The sequence below is a fragment of the Pinus tabuliformis genome, chromosome 2_1, assembly GCF_031772625.1.
Source record: "Pinus tabuliformis cultivar Carrire ecotype Pingquan chromosome 2_1, CPIR1, whole genome shotgun sequence".
NCBI lineage: Eukaryota > Viridiplantae > Streptophyta > Pinopsida > Pinales > Pinaceae > Pinus > Pinus tabuliformis.
This window is the reverse complement of record NC_142299.1, coordinates 951,156,853-951,182,019: the sequence shown is the minus strand read 5'-3', so window position 1 is coordinate 951,182,019 and position 25,167 is coordinate 951,156,853. Positions and strand designations below refer to the sequence as shown.

Below are 25,167 nucleotides of genomic sequence, written 5' to 3'. Positions count from 1 at the left end.
TTAATGTTTTGTTTATGATTAACAATGGATGTTGTGTGGTCATTTTTGGGTTTTATGGATGTTAAAAGCACTGTTGTGAGTCTTCCGCGGGCTGAGGCAAGAATTTTTTTTGTCAAATTCAACTTCATGGCAAGAATCTTCAAGGCCTATGCCTTGTTGTAACACGTCTTGTATAAATAATAGGAGTAGACCAATTGAGAAAAAAAAAATTGTCTCTATTATTTGGGTCTCTCAGAGACAACAATTTTAATTAAATACATATAATTTTGATTAAATACATATTTCCTTTATAAAAACAATTTGTCTTTTGTCTCTTTAAAGACAATATAAAACAAAGAATCCAGAAAAATATCTCACATTGATGTAAATCAATATAAAATGTATTTAATTAAAAATAAACAACAATAGCATTGATTAATTCATATTAGGGCACAGTGGAATCGAAGCATCGACCTCCTGCATCACATGGCACTCTTCCATTGAGCTAACACTCTTTAAAAAGTTATGTCCTTAGGTTGGGAAGTTAGAGGATGTGGGATAGATACACGAGGTGATGATGGGGCTTCAAGAGGGTTGCCCTGATGAAATGAATAGGACGGAGATGTTTAAACTTTCACAATATTGGTAGTATTAACATGATCTTGTACAGGTGCTTGTAAGTGTATAGTGTATCACATAAATCAGTCATCTACTTATGTTATATTGATCTCAGTCTTGTAAAGGAAACTGTGATTAATGAACATAACATTTCAGTTTTAGTGATCGATACTAGTAATGACAAAAGCACTGCAATCTCAAAAGCATGCTAGTGGAATCATAAAAGAAAAATCCTTTACAAGACATCACTTAAAGGAAAATTGGTTCAGGTAAAAACCACTTGTATTGGAGAGAGAAAAAATTGTGGCACAACTTAGGAAGAAATGGAGACTGTTACCTTGATTGGTTGATACTTTTTTTTCTCCGAATGACTTCTTGAATTTTCTCTGAAATCCCAAGAGGCATCCGGGTACCTAAACACAAAAAATGGGGTCAGATGTCTGAAGATAACATAGCAAAATAGTAAAAGACATTGTTAGTAAACCGATAAGGAAATTGTAACGGACTTTCTTTAACGTATGATGAATGATGGTACTATTTTATGGATAATGGTTTGAATGTAGGGACTTTAGTGTATTGATGAAGACACATTTATGCATTATATCCCTTTTGTGTGGTGTGATGTGTTAAATGGTTACATCTATGCATGTATCTATGTGGAATAATGCTTGAATGTGTAAGAAAGTTGAAAAGAAATCATATGTTAACAATTGTTAAATGACATGCTTAGGTTAATAGTGGGTTTTGTGACCCTTTACTATATAATATTACAAGGGAGATACCTTGTGCATAGCAGGGACATTACTCACTCAATTCATTCAGCGTCATGTTACAAGTTTTTGTGTTGCTTGATGAGCACAACTTTAACGTCCGAGGGAATTCTCCATGGTATCAGTTGCCACTAGCTTTATCTAAATGTCCTTTAGCCTCGCATTTTCAGCGGGTTGTATATCTGTTGTTGGCATTGTAAAGTGATAGCTGAGGGACTTGAAGGATTTTCTTGTCAACATGGAGTTGTTTTCAGGCCAGAAATATGTTTTGACATTGTTGGCATGTGGCAAGAGAGGTTGGATCCTCCCCAGAGTCTACACCAAGTCCGTGGTTGGTAATCCATGCACAAGTACCTATGCCTCCCATGGGGGAGTTTCCTCCTTATGTCGTGGGTAGATTCGTAGGATAGGAAATTGCTGGAGAACCAATCACTCAAGATCAAGAGGGTTAACATCATAAATGACCCTAGGCAACCAAGTGCATCGCAGTGAAATGGTAAGTCTCATCACGATGTCTACCAGACTCTTGAGGAAAGTCGCAATGACAAAGTTCATTTATGAAAGCCTACATAGTAGTGAAGCCAACATCCATGAGGGGATATAATTCCTCCTTATAAGGCACCACCTAGTGCGGAGTCAGAAGCCTTTGACTAAACCATGGCGGGAAGGAGTAAGAAAGCCTTGTTGTATGTCAATGGTAGGATGCCATGAACTTATAGGAAAACTTGCGCCAACCTTATCCTCTGAATAGTCAAATCCCTAGTCAAAGGATGCTCCCAACTTGTGGAAGGAGATTCCCTACACGAGATTGGTGAGAATGATATAACATAAGTCCATAGGGTGGAAGACAAAAGATAATTTGAATTGTGAACTAGGGACCTAAAGGTGGTAGAGTGTTAGGGTTCTGTCAAGATATGGTGACAAAAGTTCTTTGGTTACCTGCACCATTGGGTGAGGGAAGGTTTTCATCAAGACAACCACCCGGGAGCTTGGTGTTGAAAATGCAAAAGGAAAATACTCATTTAATTTTCTCTTGAATTAAATTAGGTGAAAATTTTTAATTCGACATCACAAAGAAACTTGTACAAGTTAACTAGTTAATTTGAATTATTTGGTTCAGTTAATCCAAGTTGAGGGTATGACTTGATTCATGTAGAGTGTTTCTACATTATAGGATCCATGGTCGAGTTTAGTTTAAGTTATAATTAATTAATTGATTTTAACTGAGTTAAAGTCTGTTAAAATAGTTCCAACTGATGGAGGAAATAGCATGAGGATAGACAATGGGTGTTGGTTCATATGTTTAACCAATTAACTAATGATTCAATCATAAATAACTCATGCATATCATATCTGAGAGCTACCGATTTGATATTGGAGTTCAAGGGTAGTGTACTATCAGTTGTATAATAATCCAAATTGTATAGAGGGTCCGTGCAGTTAGAGGAAAATCCTAAAGAACAATGTAATCGAATTAAATAGGGGCCTAATTCCTTATTGAACAAAGAAATGAAGTAGGAGCTTTGAAGGCTGGGAGATGGCTAAGTTTTGACTAAAGTGAACCTAGGAAGTAGTGAGATAGATAGAGATAGTGCAGAGGTTGCTTGCACTTGAGCAAAGCATTATAATCTTCTCACTTTTTTTGAGTAATGAAATATATAGATAGTGGTTGTTTCTAGCTCTGTTTTTGCCCAGGAAATCATTGTGTAATGTGTTGATTGAATTATTTAACTTGTATTCTTCTTGATTTCTCGATCTATTAATTGTTTCCTCTAATGAGCAGAGTAGATTCAAGTCTTTTTTATTAGAAAATCACATAAGCATTTTGAATGTACAAGGAATTTATATGCCCAGATGTTCAGAACACCAGGGAGTTACGCGAAAAATTCCTTATTGTTGTCTTGTTCGTAGGTCTAACCACTAGTGGTGATTGAGTAGGAGATCAGTTGAAAATGATTTCATTTTCCCTTTCATGTGGAAACCATACTGGCACCATAGATAGAGATAGTGCAGAGGTTGCTTGCACTTGAGCAAAGCATTATAATCTTCTCACTTTTTTTTAGTAATGAAATATATAGATAGTGGTTGTTTCTAGCTCTGTTTTTGCCAGGAAATCATTGTGTAATGTGTTGATTGAATTATTTAACTTGTATTCTTCTTGATTTCTCGATCTATTAATTGTTTCCTCTAATGATCAGAGTAGATTCAAGTCTTTTTTATTAGAAAATCACATAAGCATTTTGAATCTACAAGGAATTTATATGCCCAGATGTTCAGAACACCAGGAGTTACGGGAACAATTCCTTATTGTATGTCTTGTTCGTAGGTCTGACCACTAGTGGCGATTGAGTAGGAGATCAATTGAAAATGATTTCATTTTCCCTTTCATGTGGAAACCATACTGGCACAATGTCTTAGAGGCATGTTGCTAGAAGTGGGGAATCCTGGGCGTTGAGTGAGCCACTTACTGGTGACACGCATAATTAATTTGGTGCAACCTCAAACCATGGTGGACATCACATGGGCAAGGTTAGACCTTGGAGGTCGAAACCCTGTAAGGAAAGAAAGTTCAAGGAAGTACTCATGGTGAATAGCACGAAGATATGATGTGGAAATTGTCCTCGAGGTGGCGATCCATTAGCTAACAGGTTGGGTTGTGGGGAGGAGGACCAACTCAGTAACCTGAATTACCATGAGGTCTTGAAAATGTAGCATGTCATCTGGGCGGATTATTTCCGAGGGTAATCCATCCATTGTGATTTGGGTTGTCGAGGGAGCTCGGAGCCGCTGTTATATATATATATATATATATATATATATATAGAGAGAAGAGAGAGAGAGAGAGAGAGAGAGAGAGAGAGATAATATATATATGAGAAACTATATGTACATATTTGCATGGAAACATTACATAATCAAGGGAAAGAATGACCCCCTAAAATCTTTACCCCATTCCTCCATTGTAATTGAAGTGGCTGGGTTATATTACAAAGTGGTATCATAGCAGCTGGGTTCAATACTTGAACTAGATGTGCTTCGTTGCAAGAAAGTGAGGAAGTTTTGTTACGTGATTATAGAATACTAAGTGAGCTGGATTGTGTTCATTGATTGATTACTAAAGTCATGATATGATATATTAGTCGATGGTTAACAAATCCATGGGAGTAGGAATTATGATTGTAAATGTGTTTTCTCATTAGTTATGTACCAACTACATGATTGAATGACTGTTGCATGTAATTATAGATGGCTTGTATATTAACAAGGTTGTTTTATTATCACAGGAATCCCATGATACTCCGTAAATGCACATCCATGATATTGGTTATGTTTAAATGTTATTTTAGAATGTCTAACAATGTGTGTGATTGATAGCACGTCACAAGTTGCATCACATAAAAAAGATACAATTATGAGAACCAGAATGGTTGAATATAGTTTCGACTGGTCCCAACATGGAAGTGATGGGGTCAAAACTAATGATGAAGAGAGATCAGTTGGGGAAGGGGGAGGAAATCAATCCCCAGATTGGATGGACACTCTGAGAAGCCTTTGAGATGAGGTGAGAAGTTTTAAGGCTGATAATGAGAGGTTGGTTAGATTCCAAGTGATTCAGGCTGAGATTAATGCAGTCATCCGCAAAGTCTCTCGTGCTGGCAAAGGGAAATCGACCATTATCAATGGGGATTTGAGGTAGGAGAAGGATGCAGAATCATGTTGCTAGGGATTAATAAGTTCTTGAGAATACACCAGTACTTGGTGAATATGAAATCTTGAATTTCCTCCTAAAATTTAAAAGGAAAGGAATATATCTAGTTGGAGGACCTGAAAAATACTAGAGCCATCACCGAAGAATAGCTGACATGGGATGAGTTTGAGAATATTTTCAGGAAAGAATAACTATTTGAATATTATTGTGACAATAAGCAAAGAATTTTATGAACTAAGGTTGGATATATGACTAACAAGGAGTATGCCACCAAAATTTTAGGGTTATAAGATATTTTCCATAACTCAAGGATGAGAAGGTCAAAATCCATAGTTAATTAATGGGTTTCCTATGGTTTAAGAGATAATATTGAATTATTGGAACCCCATACTCTGAAGAACGCGTATTAAGAAGCTAGATAATTTCTATGAGAAAGCAAGCAAGGGCCGAGCTAAGAGTAGGATAGCAAAGAGCACTTCTAATTGAAATGTGATTGGTCCAGGAAGAACCCAGAAGGAAAATAGATGAAAGACCCAACTCAAACAAGGAAGTCTTAACAAACGGCTAGTAACGATGTTAAAAGGAATGTACAACAACTGATATCAGTGCAACCTAGGATTGAAGGCAAAGAACCACGTAAGTGTTGGATCTATGGTGGGGACTAAAGGTGAAGGATTTTCCTCATTAAGAAGAGGTTGGATAAAAAATCTACAGTGATTAGGAAGCAAATCATAGTGAAAAAGTAGCCCAAAGTATGCTTAGGATTTATGAAAAATTCGAAAACCACCAAACATATCATCAAGCATCCATCATTGAGATGGAAGGTAAGCTAGAAGAGAAATTTTTTTCTATTTTGATTAATCTGGATTATAATTATAGCAATATCAACCCAAATATTGTCGAAAATTATAAATTCTAGCAATGCTAAAATAAATCCCTATAAGAAGCTGCAAAAAAAAAAACATAAAATTATTCTAAAATATTGCTTGAGGAATTAAAGAAAATGAATATTGGATGAAAACTTACATAATTAATTGTGTTTTAGAGAGTTACGTTGTTGAGTGAATTAAAAATAAAACTAAATACTTCCATGTGTCTTACAATGAGAAATTAGATAAATCCTAGTTGGGCTTTATTGATGCATTTAAATGAATGAGTGTTGTGAGCATAAATCCCATCTACAAACAGAGGCAAAATCTGTAGCCCAATGAGTGGGTCTAGCAAAAAACTATACAAACTAATGAAAACTTTCTAGTTTATTTTAAAAAGTAAAGAGAGAGAGAGAGAGAGAGAGAGAGAGAGATAGAGAGAGAGAGAGAGAGAGATAGAACTACCTCACTTTGATGATAATCGCTCAATACTTTGATGATGAATTCGACCGCTTAGCTTCCAGGCTTTCTCCTTACATGTTCTTTACGCCCGAGTACCTGCAAGAGAGATAAAAAGATAATATAAGATACAAGAGCATACATAATATATATCAAACATAAAATACTTAATATATCAAGGAGTATTAAGTTAAATGTGTAAATATTTAGACATTTATATGGAATGTGAACATTAGATGTATATATTAATAAACTAAAAAGGAAAGCATACAACCATTCCCTTCATGTTAGAGACCTCCTTTTGGTGGATTTCCAAGTCCAAGCCAAGTCTCTTCAACAACTCCATCTCCAAGTCAAATGGGCAACATTTGGGCATATTCTCAGCATAGGAATGAAGGCAATCAATGATCTACCATTTGGGGATGGAAGAGAGTTGATTTATAGGAAGGGAGAGGGAGTTAGTGTTACAGAATAAGTACCCTAGGGCTTTGGGTTGGAACCTCAATAGAGCAAGAGCAAACTACAATAAAAACACTCATACAACTCAAGAAAAATGCTTAAATAAACAAACTATGTGAGAGCAACCATACTCGAATGTCTTTCATTGGGGTAGATCCCACAAGGTTCAGACCCTCTGCAACTCCTAATGTTCTCCAAACCTAAAAATTACTCAATTCAAATATGGGTTTCCTATGGTATTAATAGATAATATTGAATTATTGGAACCCCAGACTCTGAAGGACGCTATTAAGAAGCTAGATAATTTTCTATGAGAAAGCAAGTAGAGGGCGAGACTAAGAGTAGTTGGATAGCAAAGAGCACTTCTAATTGAAATGTCAGTTGGTCCGGGAAGAACCCAGAAGGAAAATAGAGCAAAGAACCAACTCAAACAAGGCAGTCTTAACAAACGCTAGTAACGATGTTAAAAGGAATGTACAACAACTGATATCAGTGCGACCTAGGATCGAAGGCAAAGAACCACGTAAGTGTTGGATCTATGGTGGGGACTATAGGTGAAGGGATTTTCCTCATTAAAAAGAGGTTGGACAAAAAATCTACAGTAGTTAGGAAGCAAATCATAGTGGGCAAAGTAGCCCAAAGTATGCTTAGGATTTATGCAACATTCGAAAACCACCAAACATATCATCAAGAATCCATCATTGAGATGGAAGGTAAGCTAGAAGAGAAAGTTTTTTCTATTTTGATTAATCTAGATTATAATTATAGCAATATCAACCCAAATCTTGTCGAAAAGTATAAATTCTAGCAATGCTAAAATAAATCCCTATAAGAAGCTGCAAAAAAAAACATAAAATTATTCTAAAATACTGCTTGAGCAATTAAAGAAAATGAATATTGGATGAAAACTTACATAATTAATTGTGTTTTAGAGAGTTACGTTGTTGAGTGAATTAAAAAATAAAACTAAATGCTTCCATGTGTCTTACAATGAGAAATTAGATAAATCCTAGTTGGGCTTTATTGATGCATTTAAATGAATAAGTGTTGTGAGCATAAATCCCATCTGCAAACAGAGGCAAAATCTCTAGCCCAATGAGTGGGTCTAGCAACAAACTATACAAACTAATGAAAACTTTCCTAGTTTATGTTTAAAAATGTAGAGAGAGAGAGAGAGAGAGATAGAACTACCTCACTTTGATGATAATTTCTAAATACTTTGATGATGAATTTGACCACTTAGCTTCCAGGCTTTCTCCTTACTTTTTCTTTACGCCCGAGTACCTGCAAGAGAGATAAAAAGATAATATAGATACAAGAGCATACATAGTATATATCAAACATAAAATACTTAATAGATCAAGGAGTATTAAGGTAAATGTGTAAATATTTAGACATTTATGGAATGTGAAAATTAGATGTATATATTAATAAACTAAAAAGGAAAGCATACAACCATTCCCTTCATGTTAGAGACCTCCTTTTGGTGGATTTCCAAGTCCAAGCCAAGTCTCTTCAACAACTCCATCTCCAAGTCAAATGGGCAACATTTGGGCATATTCTCAGCATAGGAATGAAGGCAATCAATGATCTACCATTTGGGGATGGAAGCGAGTTGATTTATAGGAAGGGAGAGGGAGTTAGTGTTATAGAAATAAGTACCCTAGGGCTTTGGTTGGAACCCCAATAGAGCAAGAGCAAGCTACAATAAGAAACACTCATACAACTCAAGAAAAATGCTTAAATAAACAAACTATGTGAGAGCAACCATACTCGAATGTCTTTCGTTGGGGTAGATCCCACAAGGTTCAGACCCTCTGCAACTCCTGATGTTCTCCAAACCTAAAAATTATTCAATTCAAATATGCATAGTAGTATATAGATAAAGCATTTTAATTGGACCAACTTTATATCGTATAAGCAAATGACTAGTTATACATCAAAATAACATTCATATATGAATTACAATAGTATCTTATGCATAAACACAGTTAATCTCAGAAACAAGACAACACTACTTTTTATTCTAGAAAGATATAACTAACACAGAGAGAATTTACCATAATCTTCTTCTTCTGGCTCAAAGTGGAACCATCCTCCAGATCGTCCACTCCCAGTCTTCAACAACCTCCTTCAATAACCAATACCATGATATCTCAAGCAAGAGGGAGAATATCAAAAATCAAGGAAGCAAGGGTTTCCTGAAACTTGGGAAGTTCTTGAAGCACAGGATACTTTAGACTCAGTCAGGGATAATCTTAGTATAATAACTCTATCTCTTATCCTCCTCAAGCCCTTCCCATAGAATTCTATTAATACTCCTCCCAATTAGTTTTTTAGTTGGGAAACGTTGGGCCACGGGCAATAGGATGTAATCAATAGGTGAAAACCATGAAATCCGCCTATAATTAAGGAAATTCAATTTTCTTAAGTGTTTTAACACATATACGTGGGTTGGGTATTGACTAACCTGCATGTACACACTTTTATAGAAGGGAAAAGTGGCATACAAGGTGTTATCACTTAGAATTTTCTCAAGGTTAAAGAAATAAATTTTTGAGGTAACCACAAACCAACTTTAGACTTAGGTTCTAGCCCACCTAAATCTAGAGAGGGCTCTCTCTTTATGATTTAACTTTGTTTGAAAGGATTTTAGGCTAGTATTAATGTTCAATGAGGTTGTTTTGTTTGAGAGTGGTGGGGTTCTGAAAGAAATGGGAAAACTGGGCTTTAGGCCATTGGTCTATGGAGTCGGTCAAGGATAATTCACTAGATTAAGTCAAATTGTTGAGGTATGAGTTCAATAGGTAGGATATCAGGGTAAAAACAAACTTTGAGGATTTAATGGGTGATAGTTCTAATCAAAACTAGAGGGCAATCCAGAATCTTTAGGTTAGGATCAGAAAGAGGAAGGAAGATAGGTCAACCAGCAGAGGGAAATTAAGAATCCTATACCAGAGACCTATTATAGAAAGACCATAGGGATAGAGGAGCAGTTAAGAATTCCTTTATCAATATAGTTTAGAATAAAACATGGAAATGGTAAAATGTTGATAGGAGAGAGAAATAAAGCTAGTTCTGATATACTTTGACTATTTTATCATTTAGCTTTCAGATGCATGAAACATGGAAACATATAGAAAACACATAAAATTACAAGGATATAATACTTATTTGCAATTATACTGCATGAGAATTTGATGAAATGTCCTCAACTTTAATTCCTCTTCCAGCAAGAATCCAGATTTGAGTACAAAAGCTTTCTCAGCTTGATAACATATATTTATAGAGATGTTATAGAATCCACCCAAAATACTTCAAATGAAGAAGTATTTATACTAATTCTAAATGGAAATATCTTGAAACAAATATCAAGATTGGTATCACAAATATCTCCAACTGTTTTACATTAATAGAACTTAAATAAAGGACAATAAAAAATAATCAATCTACATGGAACTTTTTTTATGGTTTATGGTGACAAAGAAGAGAAAGTCGAATTTCATAGAAACTCTTAAGTGATGATGGGCTGCCCAGTCACTAACTGCACCCTTCCTTTGTGCATTCTGCCCCAGAAATTCTGCAAACTTAGGGTCCAATAATACGCTTGTATGTCTCAATCCGAGATAGATATGTAAAAAGTAAAAGAGGTTATTGTAGATAAGAATACTTTTGAGATAAACCTCTCTCAGTTTCCAAAAATTCATCTCCATATGTTCAAAATATTCTCTGCCAAAAGATGTCAAAAATAGGACTGTGCATAAACTGAAAAATAGGTTGTGAAGACATGCACTTATCTCTCTTTTGGTAATACCTGTGTAAAATGTGAGATAGGCTGTTGTAGATTGGCCTCTTGGAACAAAAGCCTCCTCCAACTTCTTGAAATAATTATTTTATTGGCCACAATAGTTTCTGCAAAACTATGAATTAAATAGGATATTTCTGAAGAATGTACCATTTTTGCTCTGATTTCATCTTTTAACCTTAAATTTCTTTTAACAGCTTTTCACTTTTACTTTGCATAAATTTCATTGCTACTGGTGAAAGTGTTTTCATCTCTATTTAACCCTTACTGCCTCCATGTTTACTTTTACTGTTTACTTTCACTGCTTACTTTTACTGTTGTGTTTTTTCATCTATTTTCACTTTGACATGAATCTGTATACTATGATTTGTAACTATCTTCCATGCTATTTATCTTCATGGTAACTGATTTACTTGACTTGGTCTTCAATCTGATACTCTTTAACCCTGATACACTTTGACTATTCTTTATTGTGTCCTTTTACCTTCACTGTATATTTTAGGTTTTTACTGTTCTTTCAGCAGCAAATCCTTTTATTTTTTGTATATCAGCATCAGGTAGTGGATATAGGTTAAGTACATGCATATTTTGTTCACTTATCTTGTAATTGTATGTTTTATTTTCCATCTCTATTTGAATAGATTTTATAACAATCTCGGAGTAAATAGGTCTTATGACTAATATTAAGACTGTTTATCCAAGGTTGTGGTCTTTTGATCGCTTGTAAAACAAAACAAACTATTAGGAAAATGTTGGGTTCACAGGGAGGGTCATTAATGGATTTATCGAGCTTTATAGATCTATGAAATGAGTCCAAAATGATTTTGGGAAGTAAACCATGCTTGAATTGGTTAGCATAGGATTCAGATGGAGCAGGAGGGATTCATATATTTATACAATATAATGGGCGAAGGGCGAGAAAACATGGATTCTTAGGGTTTTGAACTTTAACGGGCAAACTTTCAAAACATGGCACGAACTGAACAATAGATGGTTTGTCTCGTATCGAGTAGGTGGTAAGTGGGATCCATCGCACCACTTTTTGAGGTTGGTGGTATTGGCAGAGGGTCACATGATGCCACAAACTAGATGACATGTAGCATCGGAGAAAAGTGAAAACCACTTGCATCGCATGGTTAATGTTCGACTAAAAGGCCTGCACGATATGGGTGAGAGCCGGTGGATGAGAGAAGGCTGATCGGACGGTAGTCGGTAGCGGAAAGTGTTAGGAAGTTAAATGGAGGGGCCCGATTATAATTAAAATGATTTTAATTATATCAGGGATGATATGATTGGTGGAGAGGCTATTAATTAATCTAGGTGATTAATTAATACCTTTTTAAAACGATTGGGGTTTTTGGCTTTTAATTAATCATGGTTCAATTAATTAATCCAACTTAATTAACTTTATTATGGTTTATTTTTCAAACCATCGGGACGAGATATTTATTTATTTTGGGGCTTTTATTAATAATACAGGAAAGGGTAATTCGTTTCGGGAGTTAAATAAATAATAAGAATTAAAAGTTAATATGAAATGAAAGCGGAAAAGTGGGTTTTCTGTGCTTAGTATAACGTGTATGACATTTATTTACATATTCACACCTACACATTATAACTTAGGCTAAATGTTTTTTATAGATTTTTGTGGAAAAAGGGGTTTTGTATGTGGGTAATTACTATCCCTAGGCAAATGGTGATTTTACCTTAGGAAAAGGGATTTTTAGGGGAAATGAGTGAATTATGGAGGGGGTTAATGTTGATGAGGGGACTTTAACACTTAGACCCTATAAGTTATTAGGTCGAGGATCCAGTCCCTCCAGAAGTTAGAGAAATGCTCTGAGCCCCTTTAACTTAAGGTTTTACGTACTCTTGACTTTACATATGGGAAATTAGTAAAATTAAAGGCAAAATGAATGGGGAAATTAATCACTTGACTTTGCGTAACCGCTCAATGATAATCCATACTTTAGCAACATGATGATGAAAGTAACTGATATGATCTTAGCTAATCATTCATCAGAATTATGCACCATGCAACTACTTACCCATCTACTCATCCTACCATTCTTTCTACTCTTTATTAGGGTGCACTTAAGCTAGCAAACCCTTATCAAAACTATTCTTTTCTTTTACAATAAAAATATATCTAAGTCTATCCTTATTACATCCAAGGGCTCAGAGTATACTGTTGAACTCCTTTTATTTACTCTACCTATCTACTTATCGCCAAGGTTAAACAGTTTGGTCAGATTTTATTCTCTATCTCTAAGCATGAAATTCAAAACATGGAATAACCAAGCTTAAACTATTTGGTTACCATGGATTGTGGCATAAACAACAAGTTGCACACAATCATTATTATACAAAAATTAGTCATTTGGACTTGCACACTTTCACGGTCTTTTTGTTTTTGTGGTTCATATTCTTTATCTTTTTTGACCTTTTTTAATTCCTTTTGCCCTTTGATTTTTCTTTTAGGACATACCACTTTACATTTTTTTATTTTTTATAATATGTAAAACATTTTCAGAAAGCAAAGGTATGTACATACTACAGAGTTAAAATAAGCCAATCATAAATTATGACATGTATTGGTATAGGAACTTAACACAAGGAATAAAACACTATTCTTAAAATATTTGGACCAAGTCTGGAAGGAGGAGTTACCCTATGCCATAAACCAAGCATCACAAATACCAAGGATGGTAAATGGTGCTATAACAGTTAGGGATCCATAGAAGAGGGAAGAAGGACCAAATCTCAAGGAGAATTCCATTAAAGGTAGGATCAGGAGCTCCCAATGGAAGAGCTCAAACATATTTGCAACCAACAACATCCATCTCATTGTTTCTCAAGGTTTCTAGCATGTGAGTCTTCTCCCCCATTTTGGGAAAACTTACCAGAAGAGGTTCAGTGTGGGTTTTCATATCAAAACCTATGTTGGTAGAGCTAGGTCAGAAGCATGCTACTTTACATCAACATAGGCTAGCACTAGAGCAAAGAGCGATAGTGCTAAAAACTAGGGTTTGAGGGAAACTTCTCTAGAATTGACTCATGGGAATTTTTCTTCTATTCTTCAAGTATGTTTTTGTATGTGTATGATGATGAGTACACTTCATATTTGTCAACATTTTTGCACTTCGGGATCTAGAATGGGAAGTGAATAGGGAATATGACAAAATACTGTGTAATAATAAGGATTGTCATTCCTTATTATTGTTTCAGACTGTACTTGGCTTTACTGGGTTTTGTGACCCTTTACTAATATAAGATTACAAAGAGAGATACCTTATGCATAGCAGGGACATTACTCACTCGATTCATTCGGGGTCATGTTACAAGTTGTTGTGTTGCTCGACAAGCACAACTTTAACGTCCGAGGGAATTTTCCCTGATATCAGTTGAGCCACTAGCTTTAACTAAATGTCCTTTGGCCTTGAATTTTTAGCGCATTGTATAGCTTTTGTTGGCATTGTAAAGTGATAGTTGAGGGAACTGAAGGCTTTTCTTATTGGCATGGAGTTTTTTTCAGGCCAAACATAAGTTTTGACATCATTCGCTTGTGGCAGGTGAGGTTGGATCCTCCCTAGAGTCTACACCAAGTCCATGGCTAGTAATCCATACAGGAGTACCTATGCTCCCATGGGGGAATTTCATCCTCTTTGAGTGGGTAGACTCGTAGGCTAGAAAACCACTGGAGAACCAATCACTCAAGCTCGAGAGGGTTAGCACCATAAATCACCCTAGGCAACCAAGTGCATCGCAGTGAAATTGTAAGTCTCATCTGGAGGTCTACCAGACTCCCGAGGGAATGTCGCAACCGACAAGGTTATTTTATGAAAGCCTACATGGCAGTGAAGCTAGCATCCATGAGGGGTTATAATTCATCCTTCTAAGGCACACACCTAATTTGGAGTCAGAAGCCTTCGATTGAGCCATGGCGAGAAGGAGTAAGAAAGCCTTGTTGTATCTCAAATGTAGGAGGCCATGAACTTAAAGGAAAACTTGTGCCAACCTTATCCTTTAAATAGTGAAATCCCTAGTCATAGGACACTCCTAACTAGTTGAAGGATATTCCCTTCATGGGATTGATCAGAATGATAGGGCATAAGTCCATAGGGTGGAAGATGAAAGGTAATTCGAATTGTGAACTAGGGACCTAAAGATGGGAGAGTGTTAGGTTTCTGTCAAGATATGGTGACAAAAATTCTTTCGTTACCCTGCACCATTGGGTGAGGTAAGGTTTCCATGAGGAGGGGCCACCCCAGGAGCTCGATGATGAAAATGCAAAAAGAAAATCGTGATTTAGTTTTCCCTTGAATTAAATTAGGTGAAAAATTGTAATTCCACATCACAGGAAACTTCTACGAGTTAACTAAGTTAATTTGAATTAGTTGGTTCAGCTAATTTGAGTTGAGGGTATGACTTGAGTCATGTAGAGTGTCTCCTACATTATAGGATCCATCGTCGAGTTTATTCTAAGTTGTAATTAATTAATTTATTTTAACTAAGTTAAATTCATTTAAAATAGTTCCAACTGATGGAGAAACTAGCATGAGGTTAGACAGTGGGGTGTTGCTTCATGTGTTCAACGAGTTAACTAATGATTCAATCATAAATAAATCATGCATATGAGATCTTAAAGCTACCCATTAGAGATTGGAGTTCAAGGGTAGTGTATTATCAATTGTATAATAATCCAAATGGTACATATGGTGCATGCAATCATCGGAAGATCCTAAAGGAACAATGAAATCCAATTACATAGGGACATAATTCATTATTGAACAAAGAAATTAAGTAGGAGCTTGGAAGGCTAGGAAATTGGCTCAGTGTTGGCTAGAGTCAGCGTAGGAGGTAGTGACACAGATATAGATAGTGTAGAGGTTTCTTGGGCTTGAGAAAAGCATTATAATCTTCTCATATTTTTTGACTATTGAAATTTATAGATAGTGGTGGTTTCTAGCTATGGCTTTGCCCATGAAATCATTGTGTAATGTGTTGATTGATTTATTTCTCTTATATTCTTCTTGATTTCTCGATCTATTAATTGTTTCTTCTATTGAGTAAAGTAAACTCAAGTATTTTGTTTTGGTAAATATTTACATTCTTAAAAAAATATCACTCTCTTTTTATTCTTTATCCAAAAATCCATCTCTACATTTCATCAAACTTCTGGACATTCGAAAAGTTAGATGGAACTTAGTGAAGGAAATTCAAAACGTTTTTGAAATTGATCATGCAATTTTCAATTTCAAGTAATTAAATTGTCACGAAGGACTCATTATTTTTTTGGAAAATTGTTTTTAATATATCATCAAAACTTATAATCTTATTTATGATTGTTGTTTTGGAAAATTGTTTTCAATATATGATCAAAACTCATAATCTTATTTATGATTGTAGTTTTGGAAAATTGTTTTCAATATATGATCAAAACTTGTAATCTCTTTTTTTTTTATTTTTTGGAAAATTGTTTTTAATACATGATCAAAACTTATAATCTCATTTATGATTATTAGTACAGTTTAAAAATCACACCAAAATCTCATTCATATTCTCTCACAAGAATAACTTATACATGATATAATTTATATCTAACCTTTAATCAATCTTATTTGGAAATTACATGTTTTTTTTCCATATATACTTAAAAATCAACAATAACATAACCATCTCAAAGATCAGTTTCGTACATTATTTGTAAAACCTATTCAATAGATTCTCTACTAATTATAAATAATTCATTCAAACTATTTTATTATTTTTAAATAATTTAAAATTTTGATTTACTTCAAAAATAATTTTTCACTATTTTATTAATTATTAATGATTCTTGAAGAACATTTTATTTAAAAAAAAAACACATATACACAATAATATTATAATATTATTGATTAGAAAAGGAAACAAATGGTAGACAAAATTAAAAAAAAAAAAACTAAAAGTGTATAAATTTTGTTTAGAGAAGAAGGGTCAATGCTGAAATCTGTTACCTATGGTGATTAAATAAAATTGTGTTTGGCTTCACTTTGGGAAAACAAATTCACTCAGCTATAAAATTTAGCAACACCTAATTCCTAAAATAATATTAGATTATATTTTGTTTCTAATGTAAAAAACCATATAATATTATCTGCGAACATGTGAAAATGAATAAACACAGTGACTTGTGAAATGTTGCATGAAATTGGAATACTTATAGATCTAAAATGTTGTCATGTTTGTGTGAGGTAAATTTTATCAAAGTAGAAATTAACTAATATTTTAGATATATAAATTAAATAAACTGTGATGATAGTTAAAAACGTTTTTGTGGAGTAAAAAATAGTAAGAATTTCTAAAATATAAGTCACTTAAAAATTAATAATATTTTAAATATATAAATTATGTAAATTGATATCATAATTAAAAAAATGTGTGAGATAAAATTTATGAAGTAAAGTTTAATAAAAATTTCAAATATTTAAAAGAAAAATACACATATATTTTGTGTGTGTGTTTACATGGTTTTTTAATATATTTTAAGAAAAGGAAATTATATATATATATATATATATATATATATATAACGTTAAAAAAAAAAAATTATCTTATTTACTTGATTTAACATATACAAATATACAAAACCCATAGGCTAAGGTAAAACGCGATACACCTTAAGCCACATAATTGTATTTAATATGCATTATTGTATAGTGGATTGTACTAGCTATAACTTGTAAAACCACGGTGAATTAATTGTAATTAGCTTGGTCTAAATTAATTTATATGACATTGTATTTATAAAGTTGGATGGTTCTTTCTCGGTGAGCACAATTTCCAATCGTCACTTGGAAGCGATCCTGCGATGAAACTCTACGATGCTTATCTGACAGTTATGATTCACTGAGGTAGGGTTAGGGTAACTACCCGTTGTGTTGCTGCTGGCGGAATTCATTCTTTCCTTGTCTCAGAGTGCTACGTGTCTCTGCAAGTTTCCCTTGGGAAACTGGTTCTCCGAGACGATAATGGCGCCATCCCACTACATTGTTTATATGGTGTCGTAGTTAACCTTTCCTTTGCTCCAGGTTATCCAAGAAATCTGTATTTAATTATGGAAGCAAACCCTCGATTTCTCTTCCCCGGGGACTATTCTCAAGAAAACGAGTCATTCCCTTCATGGTAGACTCATGTAACCTCTCTCTGGCTAGTTTGAGTTATTTGACGAGTTATTTGCTTTGATTTCTTGTAATGGTTTAAACCCTAACAGGGTAGTTACCTCTTATTGCAGGCGGAGCAGCACGATTGCAGCTTGGCTTCCAAAGGAATCAGTTCAGAGGGTTTACACAATCTCGTTTATCCTTCACTCGCAAGTTGGAAACTGAATGATACCGTGGTATCTTTCTGTGTTTTGGCTTACCTCCCTGCTCTTTGCGATTTACGGGTTCTCTGGAGATTGTTTATGAAACCATCAAGAGGATTTCCTCAAATTGTAAAATGTTTTCGAATGTTGGCTGTGGTGAGCCTTGTAATGTTGTTTATTGAACTTTTTTTAAGTGTGAGGCCCTTGGCCCTTCTCTAGCTATGACACTAATAGGAATCTTTTTGTATTCTTTAGTTGTCCAGGTTATCGTATGTGAACTACAATGTTTCTCTGTTCTAGGTAACTTTGAATGATACTTAGGAAGCTTAGGTAAATTGCGCAGTGTTTAACTGTGTAACTTTTCCTTTTATGGTTGTTTAAAAGAACGCTTCACTGTCTAGGTTGCATTACAGGTTATATTTGATTCAGTTAAAAAACCCTCGTCAAGGGTCTATACATAATCTTTTAATTTATTTAATTGGCTATGGTTGTGGCCATAAAAAAATATTTGTTTATATTATATGGTATAAGTTTTCAATTCAGGTTTAAAATTCTTGTTAATACAACATGTTTAGTAGTTTCTTGATCCTACGTCAATATGCGAAATTTCAATCTCCTCTCAAACCATGTTTCAGGGCGTTTCACTTCCAGTCTTAATTTCTTTTCGAAAGTAAGGGTAGCTCCTGCTGATTTATTATTATCACCCTGGATAGGTTTCCCCCCCTTAATTGGACAACCAAAATGTGCTCTCGCAACAAAGTCTCATCGAACGCAGGCTGGAGGGCTTGATGTAGCCATTCGGCCTTCTATCTTGGATGGCTTCGTTTTGTTTTTCTTTTCTGGGATTGCATGCCAGCGAATAATTATTTAAATAATTTTGTTACATTGTTTAAGTTCTCAGTGAACTTCTTAGTAATTTCTTAAATGTTGATTCCAAAACTCGATCATCTCATGTTATACTTCATGTTTATTCTCATGTATTAGCCAATACTTCCAAATGTTGTCTATCGCTCTGTTCCAACACTTATTTTACATGATTTGCGACAAAGGGTTAGCATAGTTCTATGTTACGAGTAATTTTCAAATACAGTTAGACTAAGGATCGTGTATTATATATTTTCTGTGCTATAGCAGAACATGATTTACAAAATTAATCTCCATTTAAACATCATAACTAAACATGCATAAGATAGCTAGTTAAGCAGTTAACTAAATATTGAACCACTTTTTTCCATATTTAACTCTACCCAATCTGTACAATGATGCTCATATACTATACATATTTCACCATTGTACCTTTCTCTAAACTAATTTTTATAGTTATTAAGAAATGTGGGGCCAACAACCATTTCTCATTTCTTTTAAGCAAAAGTACTTCCTATGTTAGCACATACATTTAATTCATTAACAAAATCCTTTCAATAATAACCACATTCATCGAGAAAAATTACCAGTAAGGGGTTAGTACTTATCTGTGAATTCTACAACCAGTCCAGATTCCCCATAGCTTCCACTTCCTGTATAGTTGGTGTCTTGCAACCTTCGCAACCTTCACAGGTTATCCAGATTCCCCATAGCTTCCACTTCATGTATAGTTGGTGTCTTGCAACCTTCGCAACCTTCACAGGTTAAATTAATTCTCAAACCTCGGTACCCTCATTTCTTTTAAGAAAAAGTACTTCCTATGTTACCACATACATTTAATTCATTTAAAAAATCATTTTAGTAATAACCACATTCATCACAAAAAATTACCAATAAGGGGTTAGTACTTATATGTGAAATGTACAACCAGTCAAGAAGACAAAATAAGGATGAGACCAAACCTCCTTTCTAATGGAAATAAGGATGAGACCAAACCTTCTTTCTAATGGAATTGGGAATTACGTCCAGATTCACCCCTAGCTTCCACTACCTTAATTACGTCCAGATTTGCCCTAGCTTCCATTACCTTCCACTTCCTGTACAGTTGGTATCTTGCAACCTTCACAGATTAACTTAATTCTCAAAACTCGAGACCCTCCTGGCCCGGTCTAGACCCTGCTAGCTCAGTCTAGAATATCATATTTATCTTTGATCATGGGGTGTCTTACAACCTTCACAGGTTAACTTAATTCTCAAACCTCGAGACTTCCTCGCATAGTTTACAACTAATTCTCAAACCTCAACACCCTCCTGACCCAGTCTAGAATATCAGATTTATCTTTGATCAGAGGGTGTCTTGCAACCTTCCCAGGTAAACCTTAATTCTAAAACCTAGAGACCCTCCTCGCCCATTCTAGAATAATATCAGAGTATCTTTGATCCTCTAAACCAACATACTCTAAACCAACTCAAGATACTGACAGTATTATCTCTTTCTTTCTTCAGGTGGTTCCCTCCTCATGATACTGACAATATTATCTCTCTTTCTTCAGGTGGTTCCCTCCTCCCGATAGCTAACCCTTCTCTTGTCCATCCTGAGATCTTTTCTCTCCGGGATCAAGAGAAAAGATAATTGTCCTCCCCAATTGTATCTTAGTCTAAATCAATTTTTGAGTCTACATCCGTCCACCATCTTCTCAACCATCTTTTTATTTAGTTACTTTGATTAAACAATAACAACAGTTGTTATCAAATCTTTGTTTCCTTTACAAAACTATTTTCCCTAATAATAACAACTTAAAAGTAAATAATAGCACTATAAAATTTACTTCGAGATTTGAAGGTGAGAGAGACGCGGCGGGGCCTCGACTTCCTCCTCCATTTTCCTCTTGCCAGAAAATTGCATGCTTGGATGTATGAATAAACCTGCAACGCTGAGGGAAAATACTGGACATGGACATAGGCCGCCCCTCCACTTCCATTCAATATATGAAATGAAAATTAAGGGAAGATATGCAACAGTCAGTCGTCTTCCGCAGCCATTCTTCGAAGCCCATTTCTCATAGCTCCACCATCGCTTGCGAATGTGCAGAAATATCCATCTCAGACACCGCTCTTAACGCATTCTCATCCAATCCGTTGCGTTGAAAGTTAATTTGTTTTGGAGGCGTCTGAGACGTTTCTCAAACCAATTCGCCACGCCTTTTCCTACACATGGATGTGCCATCGTCTGATCTGATAGAAGACTTTAGAGCGGTGAGGCTCCCATAATTCGTTTTTAGTTCTTGTGAGAGGGCCTCCTCCACCACGTCCTCCTGTCATCTTGAGAGCGGCTTTGTCATAAGCTAAGGCCGCTTCTTCAAGCCACATCCGTGCTCCTTTTCTGGAGACGAATCTCGGATCTCTGCGGCGTTTTTCCCCAAGGAGGCCTCCGAACCCCTCTGTAGTGTGCCTTTCCATGGGAGGAAGCTGCACGCCTCTCTTTGTGAATCTTTGGCAGTGCAGTGGCGGTCGTCTTTTCTTGTTGTAGTGTTGCTACTTCACCTCGTCAACGTGTATGGAATAAAGAGATTCAGATTCGATGCTCAACCATCACAGTAAGCTCCGCAGCCTTTCCAAAAAAAATCGTTGAATTCGTGCGTAGTTATGTAAACATGTATCTTACATGCCACTACTTGAACTTGCTAGAAATCATCTCATAAAACAATTGACTTGCTTAGATCCTCTAGTCTCCACCCAGAACTCTGACATTTAATTTTGCTAAGCAAAACCATGATTATTGAATATTATCATTTATGGGTAGTTGCCTATTGTGATTGGTTTTAGTGTAAGCACAAAAAAGTTATTGACAATGTGCATTGATTTTTTTGTTATAGTAATTAAACCTATTAATATTGGAGAGAAAGAGAGAAAATGTAAGATGTTTACTACAATATCTCAAGTTAAAGATTTGAATGGTTTATGATTTAAACTGCATTTTTCATATAACAATACGAAAATATGACAAAACTAACATAGGTGACAATTATAAGAATAGTAGAAGAAAATAGTTGAGATTCATCAAGGCAAACAACATAGACTAAACTAAAGAACATAATTATATGGTCATTTCATGCAAAGAAAACATAATGTAAATTTCATAGTATTAAGTGTATCTCAAACATATACATAATAATGACAATCTAAAAATATGACATTGTTGCCCTCAGTTGGAACTAGCCTAGATCCATCTAACTCTGGATCTATCATGCACTGGAGGGATTAAATCCCTCGAGGTGCAAATCTTTCGTCAGATTCTGTTGGAAATAATACTGAGAGGGGGCGTGAATCAGTATTATCAGATCAATAATTTAATTTTCAAAACTGATTTGTATACACTACTTCAGCTCAGTGAACTAACATGTATACACAATTGTACTTAATGGAACTATCGTATATGCGGAGATCTTTTGATTTTCCCAAATTATCATGTATTGAACTTTAATCAGTATATCACGAATTCATTAGACAGTGCAGTAAAAGTAGAATAATGCATCACACATAAGCAACACACATAAACACCAAGATATAAGGTGGAAACCCAATGTGGGTGAAAACCACTTTCTGCTATCGTCTATGTCTTATTTTAATAATAAGAAAATTCAGTTTACAATTTTTGTATTGGTGCAGTTTCATATTAGTACACAGACTTCTACCTACAGAAGGCTACAACCTTCTCTCATTCTCGAGCTTCTACCAGAAGGGAGCTACAACCCCCTAGCTCTTGTACTAGTTGTTATGTTTGCTTAGCATATAGGCACCAACCTACAGAAGGCTACGACCTTCTCTTTTTCTTCCAGGGACCACGTTTCATAAATTTTCAGACTGGATCCATCAACAACATCATAAGTATAATTCAATCATCAAATATATCTACATCAACCAATCACCTTTTGAACCAACCACAACTGAGTCAATCAATCACTTTAACAACCCACCAATCTGATCATTCAGAATACTGTCACCGGAATACAGTAACCAGAACCTAGACCAAAACCCAGAACTTTATAATAGCAAACAACAGCAACTAAAACATATTGTATAAGGTATGCGCTACTTTCATGTGCCGAACCTGCGTGTATACACACTTTCCTCAAATCCAACCAACGTATACATCTGCAAATATTAATTCATAATTCTACAGCTATACCAGACTTCAATTATACCTAGATCATATCATTTACAGAATAATATATGCATCAGTATTCAGATCTAGAATATTCATGAGCAAAAACACATAATGACAGTTCATTTTATGCCTTAAGATCTCGATCCATCATTAGATCTAGTCCCTCATCATCCGCTAAGGTTCATCCTTGATTCGGATCCAAAAATGCACCATAACCCAATAACCTGCATACTAGATCTCACACTTCATCAGATATTTGATACTTGCACCCCTTGGCCTAATGATCTTCTCCTCCTTTTATAGTTTTAGGCCTTTCTCAATACCATGGACCAAAACCACTTAGGACCAATACCTTGGACCAAATACCTAGGGTCAATACCTTGGACCAATACCATGGATCAAAATACCATGGACCAAATACTTCGAACCAAAAATTTAGTTTTCCAAGGTATACATGCTTTTCCTTTTGTGAAAGTGCATGTGTACATATACGCGACTTGTATACAGTGAACTTGCGTGTATACGTAGCTTGGTCAATGGTGAACCTACGTATACCTCTCTTTCTTCATTCTGTGAAGACTGATCTGCAATTCTTTGTTGTTTACCTGTTATACCGTGTCTTTCATCTGAGTGAGTTTCCTTCTGAATTGATTCCTTAAAGCTACCCTGCATTTCATCACATCTATAAACATTGTTTTCATGCATTCTGTCACATCTGATCTCTCTTCTGTACATTTATCTAGTTACCATATACAAGTGAGTTGTTCTGCTACAAGTAGGTTGCTATCAAGTACAACACATACATTCTAATGCCAACAATCTCCCCCTTTGGACTTGATGGTAGCAACAACCACACCAAGTCATTCTCCCCCTTTGACATCAAGGGCAAAGGGTCTCCCCCTGAGTACATGTTGAATTCTATGATATCCAGAAGTGTGCTGATTGAGCTCACATGATTGACTCTATGCTCCCCCTGAGCATAGGCAAAGTCTGCGAAAAAAAAATACCATGACTCTTTACATACATCACAAATGACCTTCCTATCACCAATAACTCATAGATACATCCATCTCCCAACCATGTGGGGATATACCAAGTTTGACTCATCCACCCAACCAAGTGGGGATATACCAATTGTTTATACATGTTAAAACGAGAAACATTACATCATCCATCCCATGCAGAGTGGGGTTAAAAATTAGGTCTTTTCATGACCTTTACATGAAAAGATATACATGACATATATAATAGAGACCAAATATCTTAAACAATACCATGATAGCCATCAACAACTATCATATGATCTGCACCATCAGTAGCATCTGTCAATCAGCATCCAGACCAGTATATGTCCATCATTAGTTCCCAAACTATCATCAACCATGTTCTCCCCCTGAACTTGTTCCACCTGTTCATTGTCAGATCTGATCATTACATATGTCAGTAAGAGATATCAAAGCATCATGATCAATCAGATATTTATCAAGCTATCAACAATTTTATGAGGACCAATATATTTCCACATGTTATCAGCAGAGTGAGACCATGATCAAACAGAGCAAATAATCGACAGAACCATAGCAAACACATTTTTTCCGAGTTTGGCCCACTGCTTTCCTTCAAACCAACAAATACATGACTGTGCCCACAGAAACCTGCATATGTATGCAAATATGCTTTATAAAACTCACGTATAACCCCATTTCTTTGAAGAAAATAGGATTTAATAACAGGATGATGCAGCAACTACTCCCACTTTTGTCTGAGATATTCATATGTCTCTCTCGGCAGTGGTTTAGTGAGTATATCAGCAACCTATTCTTTAGAGGGAACATACTCCAGTTTGACCTTTTGTTCAAGCACTTTCTCATGTAGAAAATGATATTTGATGGGTATGTGCTTGGTCTTGGAGTGCATGATTGGATTCTTTGAAATACTGATGGCACTTGTATTATCACATGGAATGGAGATAGGTGGAGTGCATGTGATCTAAATGTCTTGCAAGGTTTGCATCATCCAAAGTAGTTGTGTGCAGCAAGATGCAACAACGACGTATTCTCCTTTAGCTGTAGATAATGCAATTGAACTTTGTTTCTTCCTGAACCAAGACACTAACCTG

The 25,167-nt window shown here is 35.3% G+C and overlaps 1 pseudogene; it reads right to left on the bottom strand.

Annotated features, from left to right (window-relative positions):
• LOC149203802 (endoglucanase 9-like) overlaps positions 1 to 21,340 on the bottom strand; it is an 86,077-nt pseudogene extending 64,737 nt beyond the window's left edge.
• Between the last annotated feature and the right edge of the window lie 3,827 nt (positions 21,341 to 25,167).